Raw genomic sequence first — 6288 nt, forward strand, 5'->3', positions numbered from 1 at the left:
GCACACACACACACACACCACACACACCACACGCGCATACACACACACAAACACACACACACCACTAGGTATATTTAGTACTAACAGTAACGGTAGGCCACACACATAACATTTCCTGCAGTTCTGGGAAGAATTCCTCTGTGCATCCAGTCCTTGAATGCCATCCAGTAAGAGGCATTGTACAAATCCTACCTTGCAGCTGAGCTGAGGAAACACAGGCACAGAGGGGTTAGATACACTGATCGCCGGAATACAGCTTATGATGACAGCCTTCCTGTTTCTGAGAGCAAGGCTCCTGAGCACCAACCACCGTAGAGACCCTTGTGCGATCCAGTGACAGGTCATCTGAGGATCTGGTTAGAAGTCTCATTCTTGGGTTATGTCTCAATTGAAGCAGATAAGCAAACATTCTTTTTCTAAGCAAAAGCATTCTCTGAAGTGGCTGCCTGTAAAAGCACTTTGGGAAGGCACCGGGGATACCGCATTCCTGATTCATGTGGAAAGAAGATGAAAGATTACATCAGCTTTTGGAGCAGTCATTGTGCAGCCAGGAGAGGCTTCAAGAGTGGGAGCCTCACTGAGACCATTATCTATAATCATATTTCTGTTCACACAATATGGCTTGTAAACTCTTGAGGCATCCATCTGTCAATCTGTAAAATCTTGAACCTAAAAGCTTTATCCTTGGTCTTTCTATGCTGGCTTCAACATGTTACCTAGATAGACAGTGCCTTGTGACTGTCCCAATACATGTTAGCTTGGGTGTGTGGCCTTCCATCCTATTGAACATACACTGAGGATGTCCTTTAATAAACGCTCTTTGAACTCCTTGGATTCAAAACCATTGTGTGAATTTGTTTGGCTGGGGATGTCCTGGTCAGTCCATCCAGTCTGAAATGTTAACAAACTTCAATAGAGGAAATCCTTGTCTCTACTTCTTTCTTGAGTTCAGACTTTTCTGTTTTCTGTAGTCCTAAAGCACGTTGAACTATTGGCCCTCAGACCATATGTAAGCATACAGAGGTTGGAAATCGAGGTGAGAAACACAGACATGACCCCCAGGTTGAGGCAACAGAGCAAGTGGGTATTACATGCCGTGGAGACCTCTAGGCCTCTTTTGTCTCTGGATCTGTCTCAGATAGTGAGGATGATTTTTGGTGAGCAATCATAGCACTATACTGGCTTTGGGAATAGAAAAGATTCAAGGCCCTGAGGCTGTTGGTTCACCTGGACCTCTGGTGCCAGTGCCGTCAATCGTCTCAGAGGTTACTAGCATACTCTTTCTCTGGAACAGAGATCCTCTACCCAAAGAGTCCATGAATTGACCTGGTGATTGGCTTAGAGTCACCTGAGCTTCTCCAGTTCTTCCCCATTCACCCTCAGCTTCATCTCTCAGGTATCTAGCTTGTATTTCCCACCTACGCTGGCCACAGCAGAGCCCGCTTCCTTATCATCTGCACCCATACTGGTCAGAGGTAGACCAGCTCCTGTTCTGGAAGCCTCATGTCTTGAGTGAGAATGGGAGGTAAAAACCTGGAGGCTTTCTGAGAATTCGTCCTTGTCCCTTTATTACCTTCTCTCATTGGTGGCAGTTCTGTGTGGCTGTCCTTGCAGAGCCTTGCGCTGTGTGTCCTTGGGTCTTCCACCTCTTCACACCAAGCCTGTTGGATGAGAATGAGTCAGGCCCTGCCCTTCATCCTCAGACCCTACCTTTGTAGCTCACACTGCCTGCCGAGTGACGTGAGTCTGTATACAAGCCTCACGCAGTTGACCTAATGGTCCTTCACTCCTTTCCCCATCGGAGTCTGGTGCCCGCTTCTAGGGAAACAGACTGCTGTCCACCTGTCTGGCTCACTTAGATACAGAGCGTGTGCTTCCAACCGTGTGCATTACCTTGTGCCAAGATATTGTATAGCCCATGTGCTTTGCCCAGGGGCCAGATTCCAGGCAGGATGGAGACTTCTGAACCCATAAGTGCCTGGTACCATAAAACAGTTTTCTGCCATTTTTTTTTTTTTTGGTTTGGTTTTTGGTACAGGCCACCCTGGCCTCAAATTCATCACTCCCCTGTTGCCACATCCCAAATGCTGGGATTATGGGTGTGTTAGCACTCCCGGCAACCTCCTGCTTTTAACAGCTGTTTACTCATGGCTGTGACATGAGTGTCATTGTTGGCCCACCTCACGGTGGCAGAGGTGAGAACAGAATGGGACAGTGAAAGTTACTTACCAGTGCCCTGCTGAGTTCTGTTCCCCAAAGGACCAAGTCTCAACCAACACACTGAGCTACCTCCCAAAGCCACTCTGGACCATCTAATTCTTCTGTCTCAGAAAAAAAAAAATATACTTCTTTTTATTAGTTTTCCTCTTCTATTTTTATTTAAGAACACACCAGAAAACTCCAGATCCTCTTTGCATAAATATCCATGTGTATGTCTGGAAGCAACCCAAGCCACTCGACAAGGCCAAGTTCATGTCCAAGGCATGCTGGCTGCGATATGGTCGTCCTCTCCCCTCCTCAGTCTCTGGGTGGACTCTGGGAGAGAAGATGTGCTAGACACAGCTGCAGCCCTCTCGCTGGCTACGGTGCTGTGCAGGGGCTTCAGGCTACTATGGTGGTGTGCAGGGCTTCCAGTAGCTCCTTCTCTGTTGAATAAAAAATGAGCACTGGAAGGGAGAAGAGGAAGTCTGCTGCTGACAATTCTTGTGGTCTCTTGGGGAAGTGGATCCCTGATTCTGCAACTCTGTAGAACTCCATCTCATGTTGGAGTGCTAAGGTGACGTGAGCGCAGAGCTCCCACGTCCTGGGTATCGATCGGCTGTGATCGGTAATAGTATTACCTGGCTGAACTCTTCACATTGGCAACGGGCAGCCGCTGCAATTGCATTTCTCTCTTATTCCTGCAAAGTTAATTCTACATGCACACCCAGCTGCAGTCTCTGCTAGAAAGTATTGTTTTGCAGGAGTCTGCATAAGAGATCATTAAATCCCTGCTCGCCCAGAAGAGAAACTTTCAGTTGACTCCATGGAAACCCGTGCACAAGATGAAATCCCCAGAATGTGCACATTAGGAGCCTGAAGCATGTGTGCCATGAAGAGATGTGTAGCTTACGGGTCTCCTGAGGTCGGTTTTCCTGGTGTCAGCAGTAGGGCTGTCTCTTCCCCTCGCGTGTGCTTTCCTTAACCACCACCCTAAACTGGGGCAGAGACTGGCTTAAATTAGAGCTGAGAGAGGCAGCCTGCGCTGGTTCTGTGGTCCTAGCTCCTCACCGCTGGTGGAGCAGATGAATGAGGCTAGGCAGGCCGTAGCAGGCTCAGAAACTTTCATTCACCCTTACACCTAGGATGCAAAGACTATATCCAAACTGTAGCCTGTGTGATCGTGGGACATCATGTGGTGTGTGAGAATGCAACCTGGCTTCATAGCCATCAGTAACAACTTGGCTTTGAGTCTAGGATTAGTGGATTCCTCAAGGGTGAGGCATTATGTGCTCCCTGACACCTACTAAAAACAGTAAAGAAGAACTAAGAGACATTAAGGAGGCAGAGCTTGTGAAGTGCATCCTTCTTAGGTGGGAGAACAGACGGTACCCTCTGGATGACTGGCAGTTTCTTAAGAGCTGAACAGACATTTGCCTCATGACCCAGATGTCCTGCTCTGAGATACTTACTCTGGAAAAACAGGGAAAGCCCCACATAAGTCGCCTAAAAATGCATGTTTATAGTAGCACCTGCTACGACCCAGCCACATGGCTCCCTGGCTGCCTCAGGGTTTTCCTGAGGTCGGAGACCAGGCACTGCTGTCATTTCCTCTGCCACCCTGAAAATATGGGCTCAATCTTCATTCTGGCTCCTGGGGGTGGGGGTGGGGGTGGGGAGAGAGAGAGAGAGAGAGAGAGAGAGAGAGAGAGAGAGAGAGAGAGAGGTTGCTCAGGAGATCCAAACACACAGATGTAACAGGGGCCCTCCCCTGGGTAAGGAGCCCTTTTCTGCAAGATTTCTCTGACTTTCATGTGAGGTTTGCATGTCCCAAACCTCAGCGCGAGGGCTTGCTGACATCTCTGCAGTCATTCTGCGGCTCCCTGTGTCTTCAACAGGAAGGGAAGAGAAGCAACAACAGCAGCAGCAACACAGTGGCCTGTGGCACTGTGGGTGGCAGGAGAGGGGGTAGTGACAAACAGTAAATCTGACGGCACATCAGCCTCTTCCCTCAGATGTGTGCACAATCAGGTGAGAGTGAGTTCTAGCTCAACTCCGGCCCCAGACTGGGGTTCGGGTCACCTGGAAGCCAGGCTCCTAGCTGAGGGGGGAGCAGGGTGGGGGCACGGTGCACTTGGCCGCTAACAGCTGGTGTCAGTCACTCCTCCCTCAGAGAGCCCACCATCCCTCTTCAGGCAACACACAGATACTGAAGTCCCATTTGACTCTCCGTGGGCTGCCCACTGCTTGGCTGGGTTTACTGCAACTCAAAGGCCAAGCTGTAGAGGGCAGGACAGCAAGGAAGCAGGCGTCTGGGAGGATGGTGTGAAGGGGTTCCAGCTTTCCAGTTCCACTTCCATTTCCATTTGCTCCCTCACTGAATAGCAGCAAACCTAGGCTCCTCCTCCCCTTCCCCCCTGAAGGTGACACGGCATGTCCTACTAGGTGCCCATCCATGGGAAGGTAGCTCATCTGTTCTTTCCCCCCCCCCCCAAAGGAAGCATCTTCTCGTCGCTACTGTGACCAATGGATTAGTATACTAGGGTGCCATAATTAAATTCCACAAACCAAGCAACTCACGCCCCAGAGATATGATTTCCCCAAGAGGTTTCAAGTCCAAGAGCAACATGGCTGTGTTATCCCTCTAAGCGGCCTGTGTCCTGTTCTCATGTTAGAAAGAATAGTCACATTAGATTAGCATTGCCTCTACCAACCTCATCTTAAACTGTTCATTACTTTAAAAATCCCATCTCCAACCCCACTCACATTGGAAGGTACTGTGGAATAAACAACATAGGTGTTTGACAGGGTGGCCCAATTCTGCCCATAACTAATTTTCCAGAATCTCTCCTGTCAAAAAGTATCCTGGCCTACATGGCCCACACAGTTATTGTTGATATGTGAAGGATTCAAAGTGTGTATAGGTAGATGACATTTAATTTGCCAGATGGAAAGAGATGGTGTCTGAATGGTGCCTTATTCAGTACACATGTATTTACTATTTTCTATAGAGCAGGAGCTGTGCTAAAACACTCAAATGCATTTCATTTACACACTCAAAACTGACTAATTAGCTAGTTACTATTGTTACTGTGCACTGATGATAGAACTGAACAAAGTCAAGAAACTGGCATTTGAACTGGGTCCAAATTCCTCCTGTCCCTCAGCTCTGCAGGCAGGTAAGGACCATGCCAAAGCTCTCTTCCCCTCCCCATGAACATCTGATACCAGAGAGAAGAGTTTGCTGCCTTAGATATAGGATGCTTCACTGTATCTTCTCTGCCACCCACTGTTGAGAGACCCTCCCCCCTTCAGCTGTAGGAGTAAAATGTATGAAAAGAGATTGCAGGTGACAAAGGACAAAGGATCGTGGTGTGCGAGGTCCAGGCAGCTACACACATATTCTACATCTTGTAGGCTCAACCAGTAACAGGGGGAAATTGCATCTGTAGTGAACTTGGACAGACATTTCACTATTTGCTTTTCACTATTCCCCAAATGATACAGTGTAGCAACTACTTACAGAGAATTTACATCATACCTCATGTTGTAATTCATCTAGGGATGAATTTATTTAAAGTGTACAAGAGCATGTGTGGACAAACAAGAGTACACAGAACATGACATTTACACAGAGGCCTTGGACATTTGAGGACCTTGATAACGATACGAACCTTATGGATTTCAAGGCGTGAGTATTCAGTAGCTTTGAGGGACAGAAGGAGAAGCAGGCCAGGTCTTTCTGTGGCCTGGGTAAAAGGCAAAAGAAGATAAACCCATGCAGGGAGGCAGAGGCAGGCAGATATCTGAGTTCAAGGCCAGACTGTCTACAGCATGAGCTTTAGGGAAGCCAAGGCTACACAGAGAAACTCTGTTTGGAAAAAAATAAACAAGAAGAGAAGGAGGAGAGAAAGAAGGAAGAATATAATAATAATAATAGTAATAATGGGGAGGAGGAAGAGAAGGAAAGGAAGAAGAACGAGAAGGAGGAGGAGGAGGAGGAGGAAGAAGAAGAGGAAGAAGAAGAAGAAGAAGAAGAAGAAGAAGAAGAAGAAGAAGAAGAAGAAGAAGAAGAAGAAGAAGAAGAAG

The 6288-nt window shown here is 47.8% G+C and overlaps 1 protein-coding gene across 1 annotated transcript in view; it reads left to right on the forward strand.

Moving 5' to 3' along the window:
* The window catches only part of Vstm4 (V-set and transmembrane domain containing 4), an 87657-nt gene that overhangs the window by 75378 nt on the left and 5991 nt on the right, over positions 1-6288 (forward strand). The gene's annotated exons all lie outside the window — the stretch shown is intronic.

The sequence above is a fragment of the Mus pahari genome, chromosome 8 (genome assembly GCF_900095145.1).
Source record: "Mus pahari chromosome 8, PAHARI_EIJ_v1.1, whole genome shotgun sequence".
Taxonomy (NCBI): domain Eukaryota; kingdom Metazoa; phylum Chordata; class Mammalia; order Rodentia; family Muridae; genus Mus; species Mus pahari.